Source organism: Meles meles, chromosome 2 (genome assembly GCF_922984935.1).
Source record: "Meles meles chromosome 2, mMelMel3.1 paternal haplotype, whole genome shotgun sequence".
Taxonomy (NCBI): domain Eukaryota; kingdom Metazoa; phylum Chordata; class Mammalia; order Carnivora; family Mustelidae; genus Meles; species Meles meles.
Genome location: NC_060067.1, coordinates 75,942,788 through 75,966,057, shown reverse-complemented (window position 1 = coordinate 75,966,057; position 23,270 = coordinate 75,942,788). Strand labels below are relative to the sequence as shown.

Below are 23,270 nucleotides of genomic sequence, written 5' to 3'. Positions count from 1 at the left end.
CTGGTTCAGTTGTGGTAGTTTATATGTCTCTAGGAATGCATCCATTTCTTCCAGATTGTCCAATTTGTTGGCGTAGAGTTGCTCATAGTATGTTCTTATAATTGTCTGTATTTCTTTGGTGTTAGTTGTGATCTCTCCTCTTTCATTCATGATTTTATTGATTTGGGTCCTTTCTCTTTTCTTTTTGATGAGTCTGGCCAGGGGTTTATCAATCTTATTGATTCTTTCAAAGAACCAGCTCCTAGTTTCATTGATTTTTTCTATTGTTTTTTTGGTTTCTATTTCATTGATTTCTGCTCTGATCTTTATGATTTCTCTTCTCCTGCTGGGTTTAGGGTTTCTTTCTTGTTCTTTCTCCAGCTCCTTTACGTGTAGGGTTAGGTTGTGTACTTGAGACCTTTCTTGTTTCTTGAGAAAGGCTTGTACCGCTATATATTTTCCTCTCAGGACTGCCTTTGCTGTGTCCCACAGATTTTGAACTGTTGTGTTTTCATTATCATTTGTTTCCATGAATTTTTTCAATTCTTCTTTAATTTCCTGGTTAACCCATTCATTCTTTAGAAGGATGCTGTTTAGTCTCCATGTATTTGGGTTCTTTCCAGCTTTCCTCTTGTGATTGAGTTCTAGCTTCAGAGCATTGTGGTCTGAAAATATGCAGGGAATGATCCTAATCTTTTGATACCGGTTGAGACCTGATTTGTGACCCAGGATGTGATCTATTCTGGAGAAGGTTCCATGTGCACTAGAGAAGAATGTTGATAATACCAAAGACTGTGCATTGCCTGTAGTAAATTCCAATGTCTCCCAAGCTACATAATATTAATTTCAATACTTCTCCCAGCTGAACTAATTTAGAATAATACTATGTTGGGTTTAAATAGCTAGCCATTGGAATCTCTGAAAATATTTTATATCTTCTAGAGTTATTCCTAGGAAACAGCACAAAAATAAGTTTCATATATCCCACCATATATTTATAACAGTATATCCACACATCTTTATTCATACCCACAAACTGTGATTAGATTACATATTTTTCTATATTCCAAATTTCATTTACAATGGTAACTAATTAAGTACTTCACCAAGTCTTCTACATAATATGTTCATACACTATCTCTGTGGAAAAGGCAAATCTGCCAATGGTTATGTCATTAGTTTTAGCCTGATTTTTTACAGTAGTTTTGTTCTCCAAATGTGTCATTTTTCTGGCCCTTGTCTCCTAAATCACAAGGCCACTTATTGTTAGAAACCTATGTACAGAGTACAGTATTGACACTGACATCCCAACAGGCTGTACAGTCCATGTAGCAGCTCTCACATGAGTAATCCTGTAACAGATTATGGATCATTTTAAGGTGTCAGTTGCGTGCTAAGGACTGACAACTAAACCGTATCTTACATGCAGCCAAATCTCTTCATAAGGGGTAGAGCACTGAAAGCTGTCACCGAATTCTCATGCCTCAGCAGTAAGCTTTTAACAGATTCACTAAAAGTCAAGTCAAATCAAGAACTGAAAGATAACATGAAGGCAAACCAGATCAATAACATCCTTGAATCTTTTGGGAGACCCACTGACAGACTGTGGCTTCAATGCAGCATGAAGCTCCCAACCCAGAAAACAGGCTGTTAGCACCAGTCTATGCTACAGCTGTCCAAGCAGGAGGGTAATGCTACCTTTAGACAGACAAGGGAAATACATAAAGGTGGGAAGGGCAAGAAGATTTTTAGGATTCTCCACATTAAGCAAATGTTCTGTAACTAGAGTACAGTAGATGGTTGCATGAAATATTACCATATATAACCAATAAATAGTTTTCAAATCTAATACTGCAGAATCCAACTACTGACGATGCATAGCTAAGTTTTACAAAATATCTGAATAAAGTCTATATTTAGATATAGGCGCTTAATTATATTCAGCTTATCTCCTCTGATTATATCTCAACTAGAATATAATGGTTTTTTCTTTGAAATCAGTAGTATATTTGTAAGACTTAATTTGATGGCATTGGGAAGAAGGAGTTCATAATGGAAAAGTGGTTCAACTCCAGCTATAAAAACTAGGCATCCTCTTTGATTTTGTCTTACCACACAGAGAACAAACTGACTTTATTATTTATTTTGAAATATCTCCCCTTTGCATTACTTCCTTTTCTATCCATAGTCACAGCTATAATACAAATGCCATGCTTAATAAATGATTACATATTTCATAGCATTATTAGAAAACTATTTCTTCAAATAAATGATGTGATATAAAAGTACACTATTTCATTTGTAATAAGGGATATCAAATAATGCATCCAAAGGTAACTTGATAACTGAAATATGAAATATAAAGACACATATAACAAAGTATCTAGCATATGGTTCCATCATAAATTACCTAGCATTGGGGGCTGATAAGAAATATATTAACAATAAAATTTGTAGTTCAATGGGGTAAAGTGATATTTTAAAAAGGAAAAGCATACTTATGACATCATTCCATAAAGTTCTTTTTTAGAGAACTAGGAAATTCAAACTAGAGGGAATTGATTTCAGATACAAAGCAGACATTTTCAAAGGTTTCTCTTTCCAAAATTATCTGATTAGGAGCCTCAAAGAGGAATATTTAACATTCAGGAGTTGTTTAAGACTAATGAGCCTATGAACAATTTGTCACAAAATTTATGAATTAGATTAAATTTCACAGATAGAGTTACTGCAAGTTCATTTGTGAAAATCAATCCTTTTTCACAGGAGAGTTTTAATAGCAATTTTGAGATGATCAGAATTTTAATACTGGCCTATGAATTTAAATTACATTAAATAATTTATTAAATTATAATAATTTTAATACTGACTTACTATTATCCTATATACTTCGATTACTCGTTATTTTCCTGCATGTTTACTACAGATGTGACATATTAAAATGCTTATAGGGGCTAGGCAGGTGACTGACAACACTGAAATTTTTGTTAAGAGAAAATACAGGATTCTCTGGAACATGGCAAACTGGATAAACAACACAAAATCCACTGGGAATGAGGAAAAAAAATGTTCTTTGTAGATACCACGTGGGAATGTGGCTGGGCCTTGTGGTTTCAGACTTTTTTTCCTGAGAAGCCAGATTATAGTGTATAATTTCCCAAAGAGTAAATATTTATTCAAAATAAAATTTAAATATTATGCAGATGTAACACAAAAAGTCTACAGGACAGATCTTGCCTAAGAATGGTAAGTTTGCTAGTTTTTCAGTTTGTAGTAAGACTACCTTTAGAACATTAAACAAAAAAACTAGGCCTTGGGATATAAAGATAATGAAGGACTTTGTTTTGTTTGGGTTTTGTCCTTCAAGAAGTTAACAAAATTAACCCACCTATGACATCAGTATTTGCAGAGCCAAGTCAAAAGTACAAATGTAGGCACCCAGTGTACTACTTTCTCTTTCTCCTTCTCTCACTAAGAAGAACATCTTAGCCCTCAAGTCTAAGCTCCATTCACAACCCCTTAGTCAATAACAAAAGCAAAAGCTTTTTGGGTGGTGAGCATAATAGCAGTAAATCACCTTTGTGTAGCCTTGAGGAAAAGGACTATGGAGGTACTGGAGATGGTTCCAGGTCTAAGTTCCACAGTGAAAGACAGGGAGCTGGGGAACAATTGATTCTAGGTAAGCCCCTGCAGTTTATTCATATTGGAAAGAACAATGACCAGGGGAAGGTAAGATGGTAGTCTCTAAAGCATGTTGTAGACAGTAGGTTCACAATGGTTGACTACAAGGGTGTACTGAGGGAGAACGGTATGAAAGCACATATTTTGGGCATTGGTTGATCACTTACTCTTGTCCTCAGCTGTATGTATAAGAGTTTTATCCCACATTTAATACTTGGTGGTCCTTTATTCTCTTAACAGAACACTTGTTCTTACTTCGACTTGGAAAAGTCTGTAAAATCTGCTTTTCATGTCTGAGTGAACAACTAACCTGCTGCATTGTAAAAAAAAAAAAAAAAATTCATTTCACCCAGAAAATATTCTAAGAAAATAGCTTTTGGATGTCATTTATAGAGGACATAATTACAAATACTCTTTCTATGGGGTTTCTTGCCTTTTCCTGTGAAAGGAGTCTGAACTCAGTAGCCAGGTAGTACCTCAAAGTCATAAAACACCATATTCAAAGCCATAGTTTTGAAATGTTAAATTTTTACTGCATCCTATATATGAGTTGCAGACGTTACATTTTTGTACCTTTCAGAAAAGAGGTATTCAGTAATATGTTATTACAAAAAAGAGAGAAAGAGAAAGAGAAAGAAAGGAAGAAAGAAAGAAAGAAAAAGAAATAGGAGGGAAGGAGAAGGAAGGGGAGGAAAGGAGAGGAAAAGAACAGAAAGAAGGAAAGGAGGAAAAAAGGGAGGAAGAGAAGAAAGAAACCAATATTCCTAGAAAGGAAAGTATGTTTTTAGGATTTTTGAAAAACTAGTTTTGGGGCACCTGGATGGCTCAGTGGGTTAAGCCTCTGCTTTTGGCTCAGTCATGATCTCAGGGTCTTGGGATGGAGTCCCACGTCGGGATCTCTGCTCAGCAGGGAGCCTGCTTCCCCCCACCACTCTGCCTGCCTCTCTGCCTATTTGTGATCTCTGTCTGTAAATAAATAAATAAAATCTTAAAAAAAGAAGAAAAGAAAACCTAGTTTGGAAATAATTTCATAAGATGAACACAGCTTTCTATCCCCACTGCTAATGGCTTGTTAGTTTACAAAGAAGGTAGTGCAAGAAGGAAGTGAAGGGCACAGGTGAAGCATCTCCAATAACATAGTAATAAAATTGAAGCAGCTATTCTAAAATTCTTGGCAGATCAGTAGCAGAAGTTCAGAAAAGCACACTCTGATATCACATGGAATAATTTTACTAGTTTTGCTTATGCCCAGTGAACTGAGCATCCTCATCTTAGGGCTAACATAACAGCTATAAACACAACAAAGTTGTGATAAAAGTAGATAATGAAGTTTATTTACTATTTTACTTACTAGTTTGTTTTCCTGTTCATTTTTTAAAAGATATTGATTTAGTTATTTGAGAAAGAGAGTGCATGAGCTTAGGGGAGAGACAGAGGGAGAGGGAGAAGCAGACAGTTAACTAACTGAGCCACCCAGACATCCTTAACAGGATTTAAAAATCAATTTCCTTTTACTGAGTCTTTCTAAAGCATTAGACGTACTTTTCATGTAAACACACACACGCGCGCACACACACACACACACACACACAGAGTTTCTTTGGCACATAGATATCAGCAAATTATGTAGCATTTAATTAAATCAGCTAATACCTTTCACAGTTTTAACTGGCATGAGTTAGTTGAGAATAACTTCTGTGGACTCTTGGTAGGCACTCAACTCATTGTAAATACAAGTGCCAAGATCTCTAAGTAAGTAACTTAATAGTTATTAGTGTTTCAAAGACATGCTTATTAGCAAATATTATAGAGAGAATGAAGGAAATAGGTCAGAATCCAGCAAGTTGCTTAATTAGCTGATTAGGGGAACTTCTACTGAACATGCAATTTTTACATTTTCAGGGTTTTATTTTTATGGTTTATTTATAAGCAATATGATGATGTGCTACATCAACATTCTCCACAAGGAAAAATGTATAGTAGTGTCTAGAAATACTTAAAAAAATAAGCGATTTAATTTCTATATATTTGACAGTGAAATTATGTAGCCATTAAATACAGTTTGTTAGGCACTGTCAGCTATATAATTGTACTTAATGGTTACATAATTACTCTTAATGACAAAAGAGATGAAGAAACATAGATGAAAGAAAGAGATACTTTCAGAAAATATTCATATACATTTAGTAATTGATTTAGAAATTTAATGTAACTCATTAGTTAATAGCAATAATTATCTGCCTAGGAGATAAATTTAAAAATTAACATAAAACATTAGAGAGTACAGTTGATCCTTGAATGGGTTTGAACTGCATGATCCACTTATGCATGGATTTTTTTTCAGTAAATACAATTACAGTACTGTAAATATATTTTCTTTGTTATGATTTTCTTAATAATGTTTTCTTTTCTCTAGCTACTTTATTGTAAGAATACTGTATATAATACATATAATAAAATATGTGTTAACTGCATTTTTCAAGGGTCCACCATACTTGAATTTTGCATATGCTATTTAAAAATTGGTTTTGCATTTGTTAAGAATACTGTCTTGTTTGCCCCCCCTTTTTTTTAAAGATTTTACTTATTTATTTATTTGACAGACAGAGGTCTCAAGTAGGCAGAGAGGCAGGCAGAGAATGAGGAAGGGAAGCATTCTCCCTGCTGAGCAGAGAGCCGGATGCGGGGCTTGATCCCAGGACTCTGGGATCATGACCTGAGCCCAAGGCAGAGGCTTTAACCCAGTGAGCCACCCAGGCGCCCCCTATTTGTCACTTTTATCTTCCTGTTTAGTTTCAGCTCCTTCTGTGGTCAAACATGTCTATTATCATAGCTCCAGTTCATATCTCTCAATATTAACAGCTTTTTTGTAATAATCTGAATAACTAGAAAATAGACTATCCTATTGAATGGAAATAATTTTTGTTCCTTTCTAAATAATCAGAACTGCATAATCAAATTCTTTTTATTTTAAGATTTTATTTATTTATTTGACATAGAGAGAGAGATCACAAGTAGGCAAAGAGGCAGGCAGAGAGAGAAGGGGAAGCAGTCTCCCCACTGAGCAAAGAGCCCAATGCGGGGCTCAATCCCGGGACCCTGAAATCATGACCCGAGTCGAAGGCAGAGGTTTAACCCACTGAGCCACCAGGCGTCCCTGCATAATCAAATTCTTGATTTCAAGTTTGTTTGTTTGTTTGTTTGTTTTTAGGGTGATTTTCTCCTGTGGACTTTCTGCAATAACTTGAATAAGTGAGATGTTTGTTTATTTGTTTGTTTGTTTAGAGATTATTTATTTATTTGAGAGAGAACATGTAAGCGCAAGTGGCAGGAGGGCAGAGGGAGAAAATCTCCAGCAAACTGCGCCTTGAGCATGAAGCCTGATGTGGGGCTCAGTCTCAAGACACAGGAGATCATTACCTGAGCTGAAATCAAGAGTTAGACATTGAATCAACTGAAACAACCAGGCACCCTGAGAAGTTTATTTTCTCAAACATGGAAAAACAAGTTTCCTGTGTATTTTTCCTTTATGAAATAAATGCTTATGAATTCCTAAAGAACTGTTTCAGTGACACTTGAACTTTAAATTATTTCTAAATATCATGTATAGTTGTTAAATTTATCCAATAACTACTTTGATTTCCACAAATACTTGTAATTATAATTCTGCTTGGTACCCTGATGTGAAACAACACATGTATTTTAATAATTAAAACTTCAAGCTTTTTATGGATTTTTATATTCATGAAAATAATTTTCAAATGCACCAAAGCTTCATTGTTTATGACTGATACAACTCTAAAATGAACAGGAAAGGAGCACCTGGGTGGCTCAGTCTATTAAGTGTCTGCCTTTGGCTCAGGTCAGGATCCCAGAGTCCTGGGATTGAGTCCCATGTCGGTCTCCCTTCTTGGGGGGGAGTTTGTTTCTCCTTCTGCCTGCTGCTCCTCCTGCTTGTGCTTACTCTCTCTATCTCTGACAAATAAATGAATAAAATATGTTTAAAAAATAAAATAAAGATAAAATGCTGTTAAATTAATTATGGTTAATAAAATTCTAAGATATTGCAAGAAATGATACAATTTTTTAAAAATATGTATTCAAATTTAATGATGAGTTAATTTCTTTTAATTGTTGGTTTTGTTTTATTTCTTCTCCTTAATTTCTCACCTCAATTAATTAAAAATTAGCAATCACTGATACCACATTTGATTATAAATATGTGGAGAACACCAATCTATAGATCTATTTTTAATAAAAATTTCTTGGTTTCACTTGAAAACATTTGCCAGTGACTATACATTAACATGCTTTAAGCTAAATATCATTAGAAAAATATGCATAACCATTTTTTAACAATTCATACTTTTGTGATTGTTTCAATTCCAGTGGCTTCAGTATAAAATGACTTCTCTGTGTCCTTCTTTTGGGTCTTTCTAATGCAGGGATAAACAATGTACTTCTTGAAAGATGAATTAATACTTCAAGAATTTAATTTGATCACATTGAATTTCTAAAAAGATAACTCCAAATTTAATTAATTAACCCAAATATTCACAACTTATCCTAAAAAACACATAACTGTGAAAAATATAGAAGGATGATTCTACTGATCCACACTTACGCTATCTTTCTGAAAAACAATGTTCATTTTGACTACATTTGTTCATTTATTTTTCAACCATTTTACCTATTGTTGAGCAGATACTTTACCTAAAATAAATCAACTTCTCAATTCAAAGACCTTATTCATTTACATTTATATGGATGTGGACAAGAACAAGATCCATCATCCAGTGAGACACATAGATTGAATAAGCTGGTGGATTCAACGGGAATCAGGGGAACCTCTGAAGAAGATGAAAACATGAGCATGCCCTCTAACTTCCTTTCCAAAGCCAGAACTAAATGATCAAAGAAAATAAGAAGAAAAAAATCTGTTTCTATATAAATATAAAAATCAGAAAAGGCCAGCATTTGCCACCCCAAGCTTCCAGGAAGTTTGCCCTGTTAAGTCAAGGTTTTAAAAGACTACAAAGAGAAACCTCAAACTTGTTTCAAAAGAAAGCAGAAAGTATGTAGAGTAAAGCCTAGCAGGGCCTCCCCAGAATGTCTTTAATTGGAGAAAATTAAAGGCTCTGGAAGAATGGAGAAACTCTAAATAAATTTTCATTGAATATTAGGCAGTATCTATGGAAACCACGAAAATATGCTTTTCGTATCTACTGCCACAGAGAGCAGAATTGACTGGTGGTCCCTCCTGCTACCTTTCTGTCACCCCTTGTACACGATGGTCACCCTTTTCCAAAGGTTTCTCCCCAGCAATGAATAAGCACAGTTGTGGTCCTAATGCAGACTCTTCCTGCGAAACATGAGGCTCATCCAACTGCAGTCTTCATCTCTTCTTACCCAGTTCCCTTCCCTCTCTTTTACCCTTAATGACAGAAAGCCTAAATGCCCCTTCAGGTGCAATATTCCAGGAATTTTGAAAGATATGGCGGTTAGTGTGAGACAAGTACAGTGGAATTCACTGATTATTCTTAATGTTGAATTGATGCCTATTAAGGTATATTAATAGTTATAACATACATATGAGGCCTCATAACTCCAGTAGTAAAAGCACACAGAGCAGACCAAAAGACTGAGTACCTGAAAGTTAGAGACATGGGATTCCAGAGACATTCACACATGGAATTTAAATGTTCAACTAAAGCACATCAGTCATGCTGTGATTAGGGCTATGGTTGGGAATTATCGGTATCCTGAAACTTGAAATGAGGAAATCTGTAAGGATGCTCTAAGGATGTTTTGTTTTTAAGATTCCCTTTGAGCCTCAGAACTTGTAAAGGTGATGATGCATTGTTGCTTAGTAAGAGCTAGAACACATCCAGTATTGGTAGATACTAGAAAATCTCTCTCTGTTAAGTCACCAGGTTACTTCCTTGAGAGCTTGTTTGGAAGTTCTAGCAGGGGAGCGCAGTTACTTGTATACCCTTGACCGAAGAACGGTCCTCTCCTTTATCGGGAAAGGTCGTCCTCTTCGACTGAGCAACTGAGCGCACAGCTTCGGGAGGGACGCACATGGAGCAGTGAGGGAGGAAGGGGACACCCGCCTAGCCAGCCAGATCAGCCTAATCAACCCTGGCGATCAATGGGGTGACAGATGTCACAGCCAGATCGCCCTCACATCCACCAGGTTACTTCCTAAAGATTCCTCACCTCTTCTCCTGACTGCCAAGCCAACATCTAGGGTTAAATCCCATCATAGGACTGCTCAGGACAAGCTGGGCCTGATGATTCAGGATAAACATTATTTACCAAAAAAGCTACAAGGACTCTTAATCTCACAAAACAAACTGAGGGTTGCTGGGGGGAGGGTGGGGTTGGGAGAGGGAAAGGGGGATTATGGACATTGGGGAAGGTATGTGCTATGGAGAGTGCTGTGAAGTTTGTAAACCTGGCGATTCACAGACCTGTACCCCTGGGGATAAAAATACATTATATGTTTATAAAAAAATAAGAAATAAATAAAAAATTTTTAAAAAAAGCTATAAGGATTACCTAACATGTTCCTGATCAAACCTGGGAAACATGAATGAATTGAATTTTGAGAACCCTGTTTCAAGAGGGGTCAAATGTAAGACTAGATTAAGCAAGAATTCATTGATTTTGGGGGGTACTCACACTTCTTTGGGATATTTGGCAGGTATACCTGTGAATGGGGAAAACTCTCCACCAGATTGGTCTTTAGAAGCCTAGAAAAAAGGTGTCTCAAGTTAGTGAAATGAAAAAAACAATAAAAGGCTGAGGGATGTGGGAATGATAATGTGGAAATACTGTGTAAGCCCAGATAAACCACTAGAAGGTTAGGTCCCAAAGGAGGCCCAAATGCAAAATTCTCCATCACTATTAAGACTAGAGATCTCTGAGGACTAGAGATGACAGGAGAAGAGAAATTCACACAGGTGGAATTATTAATATTCATAGGAATGACAGGACCACCAAAGTAATAGAAGCTTGGGTAATGACAGCCTGACCACTGGAAACTAACAGACCACAATCGCCATAAAGACATACAAGCTTGCTCACAGAGTGTCATGAAAATGGCTGATAAATCATGAATAGAGTCCCCACAATAAGATAAGCGTGAAGTCAACAAGAATCTAGTAAGAGAAAAGAACATAGGAACAAAGACTAAAAGCAGCCATATCAGTATAAAAGTATGATCCCTCATTAAGTTCTCAGGCTGTAGAATCAGGACCCATGAATTGAAGAGGTATCTGTGTCCTTGGAAGGAAGATATCCACAGCAATACTTCAAATGTAAAATCTAATGACTAATCCTTCCTTCAAAGAGACCTATGATCATTAAAGTAACTGTGCTCCAGCAAGCATAATATTTAAGCATTTCCAGATTATTGTACATAAGTTTTGAGATGACTCTCCTGTCATCCAGCACAATTGCATCAGTGACCCTGAGTTTGTGCTTTTGGCTGTATTGAAAATCAGGAGATCCTATTCAATCAGTTGAAGGAGGAAGAAAAGAGCCGAACTTGGTTTTTTTGGTTGTCCATCTCAGAACATGTGTAAAAGATGAAAATTGCTCTCAGGTCTATTTTAGTCCCACTTCAGCAAGATATTAAGTGACAGAAAAGGGGGAAAGTAATCAGTGTTTCAGAGCTGCAAGCAATGCATCTGTTTCACATTTCATATGAAAAGAAAAGTGACTTGAGTTAAGTATACACACACACACACACACACACACACACACATATAAGTCTGGACAAGAGTAACACAGTTGAACACACAGGAGTGGGCACAAAGAATGAAAAGTTTTGTATTATAGGTTAATGCTCACTAGAAAAGAGGCACTGGACAACTAAGTAGACAAAATTACTTTTTTTTTTTAAGGATTTTATTTATTTATTTGACAGACAGATCACAAGTAGGCAGAGAGGCAGGCAGAGAGAGAGGAGGAAGCAGGCTCCCCGCCGAGCAGAGAGCCCAATGTGGGGCTCTATCCCAGGGCCCTGGGACCATGACCTGAGCTGAAGGCAGAGGCTTTAACCCACTGAGCCACCCAGGCGCCCCCTAAATTACTTTTTTTTTTAAAGATTTTATTTATTTATTTGACAGAGAGAGAGAGAGGGAGGGCACAAGCAAGAGGAATGGTTAAAGGAGAGGGAGAGGGAGAAGCAGGCTCCCCACTGAACAGAGAGCCCAATGCAGGACTTGATTCCAGGACCCTGGGATCATGACCTGAGCCAAAGGCAAATACCCAATGACTGTGCCACCCAGGTGCCTCAAAGTAGACAAAATTATTAAAACAGTTGCTGATAACTAGTCTTTGTTGTTGTCCTGTATTAAACTGGTGGAGAGTACACAATTAAACTCTCTGTTATCAGTGTGATTCTAGCCACTGGTACCTTTGAATGTCCAACTTGTAAGAAATAGAGATCAATGCCAAGCCTCCAATATACCACTATTCCTCAAGGAGACCAATGGCCTCTTGATGGTAAGGTGACAACTTTGATTTCTTTTCATCCTGAAAGTCTCTGTGGTTTGTCTTCAGAAGTATGGATTCCTCTTCTGGATTAAACATTTACCTTTCTTTTCAGTAAAGTCTTCATCAAAGGGATTATCCAGGGTCTTGTGGAATGCCTCATCTACCTCTACTGGATGAAATTCCATACAATGTAGAATATGATCAAGTGATTCACTTTATATCAAAGAATTTGTGAGAGTGGACCCATGTCAACTACATCGCACATACTGCATTATCCAGAAGCAGTCAGCTTAATATAAGAAGCTTCTAAAGGCAACTGAAGTTCATCTTAGAATGAGCAGTCTAAAGAATAGGATGCCATTTTTAGAGTGCAATATATGGGTTAAAGACATTTATATGGTGTTTTATCTTTAAAAACAATGATGTATGGGTTAAGAAAACAAGGGGTAGAAGCAGAGGAGGTCCTACTTATGTCATTCCTAATTACCAACTGAGGGAATTTGTGCTTCCTGTTCCCACAGTTAAGGGCTTTGAAGGATTTGAGGTCTTGGTCCCTAAAAAGGGAACACTCTTATAATGAAATATTGCAAAGATCTCTGGACTTTCTGTGTCCATGAACACTTTTGTGTCCAATATATGAGAAGAAAAACCACCATCATTTTGGTGCCCTAACACAGTGACAGCAGGAAGGAACATGAATGGAACCCAGGTGATCCATTCTGGTATTTCCTGCACTCATTTACCCATTGTAACTGTAAATGGACAGAGACAATGAACTTGGTCTGAAAAAAGACCAAGGGCTCAGACATCGCAAATGAATATTTGGGTAATACCAAGCGAGCTACCAAAATCCAGTAAAGTCATGTCTGAGGATGAGAAGAATTTTCGATAAATAGTGTAGAAAGAAGAGAATAAATACCAACTGCAACACAGAAATTAAACATAACAAAAAAAGGATATAGTATGTTTGACTAGCTCCCTCTTCTAAGTTTCTTTTCAGAAAGAAAGGTCATGGAAATCAAGGAGCTGTTGCATAAATCTACATAAAAGAGTAGATTTGTGCAACTAAAAGCCTGATGGACTGTGGTGGCCATGAAAAGGTTCCAGCAGCCACTTTTTGGGTGTTGAAATCATATATTTGCTGAGGCCACACTTTCTTAGCCAGCATCCAGTGAGTGATGACTGAGCATGGTAATGGGAGCAATGAAGGCCCATTCCTGCAAGATGTAGCATTCTTCCAATGGGTGACTATGGCTTGAGGACTCCTTATTTTGCCCAAAATGTTCACAGAATTATGTTACGTTCTGAGTTTCTTCTTTCTCACTTTTTCTTACCTCACCTTCCTTCACAATGTCAGATCTACATCTCCCCAGTGTCATGCACTTGTTCCCCGTCAACATTTAAAGGCATTTCCCTCCTGGAGGCCTGGCTGGATCAGTCAGTAGAGCATGTGATTCTTGATTTGGGATTGTAAGTTTGAGTGCAGAAATTACTTAAAAGTAAAATTTTAAAAAAGGACTTTCCCTCAATAAATCTCTTGCAGACCAAAACCTGTGTTTGTGTCTTCTTCTTTGAAGAAGCTGTCCTTGGAAGACTAAGCATTATGAAGTCAACTTACTTATATTAAAAATGAAAACAGCTCTTATTTAAATTTATGATCACATTAAATCTATATTTAATTAAATCAATTTAGAAATAATTTTGTTTGAAGATTTAAATTAATAAAACACAAAAACACTTTCTGGAAATAATCAGGTCAAAGAAAAGGACTCTTGAAAATATTAATATGAACACTAATTTCAAAACATATTGCATATAACATACTTTGTAAGCAGAGAGAAATTAACATAAAATATTCTAATACTATATAAAATATTAAAAATGAATATTAGACTCAGTAAGTTAGAAAGCTAATTAATGAATTTAATGAAAACAAAGGAAAATAATAATAAATGAGAGCAAAATCAATTTTTAAAACAGAGAGAGATGAGCTATAGAATTCATTTTAAAAGTTAAGTTCTGTTTGGTCCTGCATCGGCCTACTTGCTCAGAGGGGAGCTTGCTTCTCTCTCTGCCTGCTGCTCCACCTGTTTGTACATGCTCTCTCTCTCTCTCTTTCTGACGTATAAATATAATCTTAAAAAAAATTAATTTCTGTTTGTTTGAAATTTCAGGCCAGTAAAATATACAAATCTCTATGTAGCATAATAAAGAAAATAACACTTTCCTGATCGAGATTCCACTCAAAGTTAGTTGTCTTTCTCCTCACCTGCTATATGGACTAAAGCAGTATTACTATGTGTGAATATGTTGTTTCTAGAACCCAAAGAGGCCTGACAGACAATGTGCAGAATCATAAGTAGTTTCAATTATGAATAAGTTTTCTTCATAATTATATACTAATAAATGCTGAAAAGAGTGGGTTGTTTTATATAAGATAGAAATCAATAAATTTTATTGTGTCAAGGAGAGCTTAAAAATAAATAGAATAAGAAAAAATAAAATTAAGAGTAAGTTTATAGAAACATTATTACAATTAAAGGTGATTACCAGCCAATTTTAAAAACATACTACTTCAACATTCTTTTTAAGATTTTATTTATTCAAGAGAGAATGAATAGGAGAGAGAGCACAAGTGAGTAGGGGCAGATGGAGAGGGAAAAGCAGAAGCAGACTCCCTGATGAGCAGGGAGCCTGATGTGGGGCATCATCTCAGGACCATGGGATCATGACTTGAGCCGAAGCAGCTACTTAACCAACTGAGCCCCCCAGGTACCCCAAAGCATACTACTTCAACATCTGAAAAAACATTTATCTATCTGTTTATTTATTTATTTACTAATTTTTTAAAGATTTTATTTATTTATTTGACAGAGAGAGAGAATGAGCACGCAGAGGGAGCAGCAAGTAGAGAGAGGGAGAAGCAGGCTCCCCACTGAGCAATGAACCCAATGTAAGGCCCAATCCCAGGACCCTGGGATCATGACCTGAACCAAAGGCAGACACTTAGCCGACTTAGCTCCCCAGGCTCCCCTTGAAGAAACATTTAATTAACAATTCATAAGCACAACTTAGAAAACAAAAAGCTTTTCATATTATGTTTAAAATTGATATCAAACCTGGAAAATATTATCATAATATGAAATCTATAGCTTAAGCAAAGTTATTAATATTGAAGTAGAAATCTTATAGAGAATTAAATCCATATCATATATCTTTTTAAATGCAGTCAAGTTTAGTTTATTACAGGAAAACAAGGTTGGGTAACAATTCAAAAGTAACTTTATATAATTAATGACATCAATGACAAATGAGGAAAAATAATATTCTATATCAAAATAAGTGGAAAATAATAAGGCATATTAAGACAAATGGAAAATACAGATTCTACCCTGGATATAAAAATATAAAATTTATAATACATCTTTTTTTTTAAGATTTTATTTATTTATTTGACAGACGGAGATCACAAGTAGGCAGAGAGGCAGGCAGAGAGAGACGAGGAAGCAGGCTCCCCACTGAGCAGAGAGCCCCATGCAGGGCTCAATCCCAGGACCCTGGGATCATGACCTGAGCCGAAGGCAGAGGCTTTAACACACTGAGCCACCCAGGCGCTCGTATAATACAACTTTAAAAAACAAAAAAGCTAGAAAATTCTTAAATAAATTTTACTGAAATATAAAAGATTTGACAATATAAAAAAAGACAAAGATAATAATTACCATAAAAATGTAAATATTTAATAATATTCCATTAAAAATGCAATGAGATTTTATAAAATAATTTGAAAGCATTAATTTGGTAGAAAAAAGTAAATATATATTTGTAAATAAAGATTAATCAAGGGAGTCTTTAAAATTACTAGAAAAAACAAACAGACAAATGAGCTTTCAAAAGAAGCTCTGCCTTACATCATGCAGCAGTGTACATTTCAAACATTTTTTTTTCTAAGATTTTATTTATTTATTTGACAGATAGAGATCACAAGTAGGGAGAGAGGCAGGCAGAGAGAGAGAGAGAGAGAGAGAGAGAGGCGGAAGCAGGCTCCCCGCCAAGCAGAGAGCCCGACGCGGGACTCGATCCCAGGACCCCGAGATCATGACCTGAGCTGAAGGCAGCAGCTTAAACCACTGAGCCACCCAGGCGCCCCCATTTCAAACATTTTAAAGGAGCAAAAGTTAAAAATAAAAGAAATAAGTCTAAAGGTAAACAGCAGAAAATATAAATTACAATATGTATGTACCGGTCTTGGGACAGAAAGGGGCTATCAAATTAAATGTTAATAAAAGTCTACTATTAAAAATAGTTGATATAAATCAATATGTTTTCAGTGTGAAGTAAAATTTAACAGAAAAATAAAAAACAAAAGGAATATGAGGGACAATACTTGCCTCATATCTAGCAGACTATGAAAATAATTGAAGTTATATAAAAACAGTGAATGAGAGGTGCTTGGGTGGCTCAACTGGTTAAGTAGCTGCCTTCAGTTCAGGTCATGATCTCAGGGTCCTTGAATTGAGCCCCGAATCTGGCTCCCTTCTCAGTGGGGAGCCTACTTTTCCCTCTCTTCTGGCTGCTGCTCCCCTCATTAGCTCTCCCTCCCTCTCTCTCTGTGTCAAATAAATAGATAAATAAAAATGTTAAAAACAAAACAAGACAATGAATGTTCCAGTTGAAACTGGGGAAAGGTAATGAATATACAAATTTTTTTTAAGATTTTATTTATTTATTTGACAGAGAGGGAGAGAGATCACAAGTAGGCAGAGAGGCAGACAGAGAGAGAGAGGGGGAACCAAGCTCCTGGTCAAGCAGAGAGCTTGACAGGTGCCTCCATCCCAGGGCCCTGAGATCATGACCTGAGGTGAAGGCAGAGGCTTAATGCACTGAGCCAGCTAGGTGCCCCAAGTATACAAAACTTAAATGGGTAAAAATATAACATCTAACCATACTAAATTTATTTTCTTTGCATTTAATAAAAATAATTCAAATGAAAACATCATTGCTATATTTGTCCTTTGAAAAGATAATTATCAAATATAATGTTAATAATAAGACTGGTGACTGTGCCAAAAATTATAAAATGACTCATTGGCAAAATCTCTCTTCTATATCTTTATTCCTAAGAAGTTAGTAATAAAATTATATAAAATGACATTAACTGAAACACTGCTGTGGTTATGAGAATTTAGAAATAGCATATAGTTCAACAATAGCTTAGCTTAATAAATTTTAAAACAGCTTCATAGTAACGCTGTATGGTAGCAGGCATTTTATGAAAATATGAAAATATTTCTGATATTAAGCTCAGTGAAGTTATAATGTATAACTTCAATATGCAGCATCATTTCTATTTTCTAAATTATGATCCTATGCATCTGGACAAGGATCACATATATATACATCTCTCTATACTTATGGTCACATTGTTTTTTTCTGTTAGAGTAACTTATTGACATACGTTTAAATAAAATGTGTGTACTGAGAGGGGGAAGAATCAGTTCTTTTATTTTTAGAAGCTTATTTGGTAAGGGATTAAGTGAATAGATATCACTGAAAAATTCCCTGGACCTCCTTTCTTTTCTTATAAAGAAATATTTGGTTAAGCAAAATTACTTTCTTTTTTTTTTATCCATTGGAGAGTCATTATATACCCAAAATCAATCAGAGTGAAAAACACCACATAGAGTTCTTTAGGTCTCTGTATGTTATACAAATATTGTCATAGCATTTTTCTGAATAACACTACAGGGTGATAAATGCATAAAATGATCCTGGAAGTCCAGCAAATAATAGACAGGACACTGGTGAGTGTACAGAGCTATTGGCTAGGACTACTTTTTGCAAATCAATAAGGCAGAAACACTAATGTTCAATTTATCTAGAAGAAGAGACAAAAATATATGCAAATAAAATTGTGTTAAAAATTAAACTTTCACAAAGCAAACAAGAAATATACTCTACAACACCAAAATTAAATGATTGTTCTAGCAATATATAGTGATGTTATACTTATTCACCATCATGACATTTTTGTAAGTAGACTAAATTATTTAACTATTCTTTAACAAACAAACTTTCTTCAGTAATTGGTACCTGATACTAACTAGTTTTTAGTACATTTTGAGACAACAAAATAGCGGACTAGGACAGGCTTGGTTATAATATTTTGAGGCATTGACATAGGTCAAAACCTATGTGAAATCACAGAATCATTAAGTTTGACTAAACAAACGTGCTCAGAATTTCTCTCTTCTCTTCTCAGAATTTCTCTCTTCTCTCCTTTGTCTTGCCCCCAATGAAAAAGCAGTTCAACGTTTCATTATTTAAAAAGTCTATTTCTAAGCTATTTAAAGACAAGAGATGAAAAGAATTGTTATTAATCTGATCCATAATTTTAGGAGTAGCAAGGGGTCGAGAGCTGGGAATCAAGTGTAAAGATTTATAATACAAATGTAAAGATTTATAATACAAGAATAACTTAACCTTCCTGCTCTATGCCCCTCTCCACTCCATACACACACACACACACACACACACACACACACACACACATGCACACGCACACATACACACGTTAAGCTATTCACCAGTGAGCTTCTGGGAACAAGAGATATTTATATACTCAGTTTCTAAGCAGACCACAAAAAATGGAGAAAAGGGTAAAGGTCACTGTTTCACAGCTGGAAGCAGAGAAAGAAAATCCCTAAAAACCAATTTCTCCTAGTGCTTTCTCTTAAGTAGTTCTCTTATGAGACAGGAAATACGAGAACTGAGTGTCCAGAATGACTTTAGACTTCTGGCTTAGGAAATATTGGTGCAGTGCCACAATATCTCTAGCAAGGAAGGGATGCAGACCTTGTTATATAGGTATTAAATCATGAGCAAGTGATTATATGTTAAACTGACATATTTAGGTCCAGTTTCTTGTTCTGTAAATAATGATCTTAAAAGTTGTCATGCTGTTCTATGAAGTAAAAGGATAAACAAATTGAAAAATCAACTGTTCCTCGATCCCTAAAAGAGGGGAGGGCACAAGGTAAACTACTGCCCCCCAGACAGAACACAAGGAATCTCAGGATACTGAGATGAAACCACCATGAGAACCTCAGTGGGAAGGGAGAGGTAGAAAACTGGAACTCTAACTGAAGAATTGCTGGAGACTCGGTGTGCACAAGTCTGAGTTAAAAGCTCCCAGGGAACCCAGTCATCAGAGGGGCCTCCACAACTCTGTTAAGGTTCACTTCAGTGAATTCTATCAGGCTTTCACAGTAAATACCAGAGAAAAATTATCTGGGTCTTCTTTGGGGGGAATAGAGGAAGGCAGGAACCATTTTTAAATACTCCAAGAAACTTGCTAACTAAAACTTTAGGAAAAAAAGGAAAAGAAACAGGAATGACTCAGAATCTCCCCATATTAATGTCGGACACCAACCCACAGATCCACAAATCTCAGAGAAAATCAATTAGGATAAATGCCAAAAACAAAAACAGACAAAAAAAACGAAACACCTATACCCAGGCATATCATTTTCAAACTACAGAAAATCGAAGGTAAAGAAAAAAATCCTGAATTGAGTCCTAGGGGGAAAAAAGCACCTCACCTAAAGGGGAACAAAGATGAAAATTATATCCAACCTCTCAAAAACCATGCAAGAACAGAATAGAGTGAAAATCTTAAATGTTTAGAGGAGAAAAAAAAAAAAAAAAAACTAAACTAACAAAAAAGCACCACCAAGCTAGAATTCTGCACCCTATGGAATTATCCTTCAAAGGTGAAGGAGAAATAAACACTTACACAAACAAAAACTGACAGCAGTTGTGGCCAGGAGATTTGTCTGGCAAGAAATATTAAACAGTTATTTACACAGCGGGTGTACTTTGCGGGCCCCCTGGGTCTCCACAGACCTTCTACCCAGGACTCTGGGGTTCCCTCAGCCGGCCTCCCCTGATCAGAGGAGCATCCTTGAGACACTGAAGAGGTTGACCAGTTCCACCCAAAGAGCATGGAAATTCAAACGCCTCAAGCTGAGGCTGCCCACAGAGGGTGTGTGTCCTGCCGCACTGTACAGCCAGGCTCCGGAGCACTTCCTGACTAAAACCCCTGATGCCAAGTGGTCGCGGGCCTCTTCATCCTGCTCCTCATTTCCGGGTAATGCGGCCTAAAGGACTCTTTCTCCAGTAGAAGGAAGGAAGCCTGTGGAGGGATGCTGGAGTTTTTATACAGGCACTCAAAGGGCAGCCCTCAAGGATCCGGAACCCTAGAAGATGCTGGCTGGTGGGAGGTGTCCATTTTAGGCCCACAGGCTCTTGGTCCTTTTGAGTCCTGTTACTGGGCTCTGGACCTTTACCCCCGCAGGAGCCTGGATGGCGGAAACTAAGGTGAGAGGATTTCAAGATTACTTCCATCTTGACTTACACATTTAAAAATCTTCCTCCAAAAAAACAAAAACAAAAACAAAAACAAAAACATAAAAAAAAAAACCACAAAACAAAACAAAAAAACCCTAACATTTTCTTCAGGAACTCTGAACTGTTGCTCCCAGCTATGAGTTGCCCCAGGCATCCACATCAAAGACGACTTTAGTCAAACCCTGATATGTATAAAGAATATCGTGGTGGTGGATTGTGTTTGCACTCCTTTGCTACCAGGCACTTCATATAAAGATGTGATGCTGCATGATTAGGCTAGAAGAGCACTTTCGGGTTTGATGCATCATACCAGTGTTCCAAACCAAGTTGTTGATTATATCATCTTTGGCACAGTTTTACAAGAAGTGAAAACAAGCAATGTGGTAGAGAGGCTGCCCTTGGAGCTGGCTTCTCTGACAAGAATCCTGCTCATACTAGCTTGCATCTCTGTCAGCCAAGCCAGGGCTATAGGTGTTGGCTTGATTGTTTCTGGCCAATGTGATTCAGTTGTGGAAGGTGGGGTAGAGTTAATGTTGGACATCTCTATTCGTCATTCAAGCAAGGTGAGGAAAATAATTCTTGATCTCAATAAGGTCAAGACTCTGGGTCAGTCACTGTCTTTAACCTCTAAATTCAGATTGAATTTCTCACCACTTGAGCACCCTCTGGTGAGAGGATGGGCACTCTGCAGACCAACTGGTCACTGCCTTGGCTTTTTCTGAGTATGTACTTTGTTTCCACAGCCTGACCCTAAGGACACAGGATGAAGGACTCCTTCCCCATGTTGTATCCTAAAAAGTACCAAGAAAATACAGTTACCGAAGATAATTACACTCTTCCTTTCTGCCTGGAGCAGATGGCCAAACAAAAACCTGTATTCATCAAGCCCTGTGGTATAACGACAGCTGCAAATTCTTTTTTCCTGACCGATGGTGAATCAGCAGTGTTGATTATGGCAGACGAAAAAGCTCTGCCCATGGGTTATAAATGGAGGTCATTTTTTAGGGATTTTGTGTAAGTATCTCTGGATCCAAAAGATCAACTTTTATTCAAACAACATATGCTATTCCAGACGTTCTAGAGAAGGCAGGATTAACTGATATTGATGCTTTTGAATTTCAGCAAGTTTTCTCAGGTCAGATTTTGGCTAATTTGAAAGCCATGGATTCTAATTTGTTTGCACAAAAATACATGGTTAGAAAAAACAAGATTGGATTGCCTACTTTAAAGGAGTTTAACAATTAGGGTGTATGGCTGTCGCTGAAATACCTATTTGGAGCCACTGGTCATGGACATGCCAACAGATTACAGAAGGAAAGAGGCTAGTATTCCTTAGTGACTGCCTATACAGCTGGAAAGCAGGACCATGCTATGATAGTGGAAGCTTGTGCAAAATAATAGTTCAGGAAGAGGTGACCTGGAGTTTCTGTGCAACACTCATACTAGGTAATGCCATTTCAATGCATTACTAAATGATACCTATAAATTCTAGCTCCTCTTAGAAAAACAAAATTTGTGGCCCTCTGTTAAATGTTTTGCAGTTAAGGCTGGCTAGTGTTCTGAGCTTTGCAATAGTCATGGCTTAGTGCTCTTTCAGGGGTGACTCAGCTACCAGAATCTCAAACAGTGATAGGCCTAAACATTTGTTTTGGTCTTTACTTTCATTGAAGAGTAAGTGAGTATTTGCAATTTGAGGGAGAGGTTAGCTGAGATTTGGAACTATCTTTGTAACATTTGCAAATTATATCCATTCCCATATATAACCTAAAGATAACTCTTTTCTATGAAATACAAGCCAGTGTACCTAAATTAACTTAATTATGGAAAGATAATTCAGAATCTGAACAATGTGGAGAGGTATTGTCTCTAAAAAATTTTTTTTAGAGACAATGAAAATAATATAGGTCAGAAACCCAGATCTACATAAAGGAAGAGCATCAGAAAAGGAATGAGTGAGAATAAAATAAAAACTTTTCTCTTATGCTTAATTGATTCAACAGATAAATTTTTCAAAATAATAGCACCAATAATGTATTCCAGTGTGTATGCTTATGCATATACCATATATGCTCTGAATGCTTATTTATAAGTGAAAAGAATGACAGCAATGATTCAAAGAACAAGAAGAATGAATTAGGTTTATTTTATAATAGGGCACTCACACTACTGGTGAAGTGGTATACAGTCATTTGAAAGTGGACTTAAATTAACTGTAAATTATTTATTGCAATCCTTGGGCAAACACAAAAAATATGTGCTATATTTTAAGAAATGAGAAAAAATGGAATTCTATAAAATTTAAAACCACAAAAGGGAGAAAAAGAGTGGAAGATAAGAATAGGAACAATATAAGAGCATTAAATAAAAAACAGTAACAAGTATGGTAGATATGAGCCCAAATGTATCACTAATCACTGCAAAACAATAGTCTAAATGCACCATTTAAATGGTAAAGATTCTTAGAGTGAATTAAAAAAAAAAAGAACCCAATTGCATTAAGTCAACAAGAAAAATATTTTAAATATAAAGAGGCATACAAATTAAAAGTAAGTGGATGGAGAAAATATACTATGCTAATACATATCAAAAGAAAGCAGAAATAGCTACATTAATTTCAGACAGCAGATTTCAAAGATAAATTTATTACAGTTAAAGAAGGCCATTATGTAATTACAGAGAGGCCAATTCCCCAAGAA

At 36.4% G+C, this 23,270-nt stretch overlaps 1 pseudogene; it reads left to right on the top strand.

The window, feature by feature from the left end:
- Positions 1–3,753: 3,753 nt before the first annotated feature.
- LOC123936853 lies at positions 3,754–21,972 on the top strand (annotated as a pseudogene).
- The last annotated feature ends 1,298 nt before the right edge of the window (positions 21,973–23,270 follow it).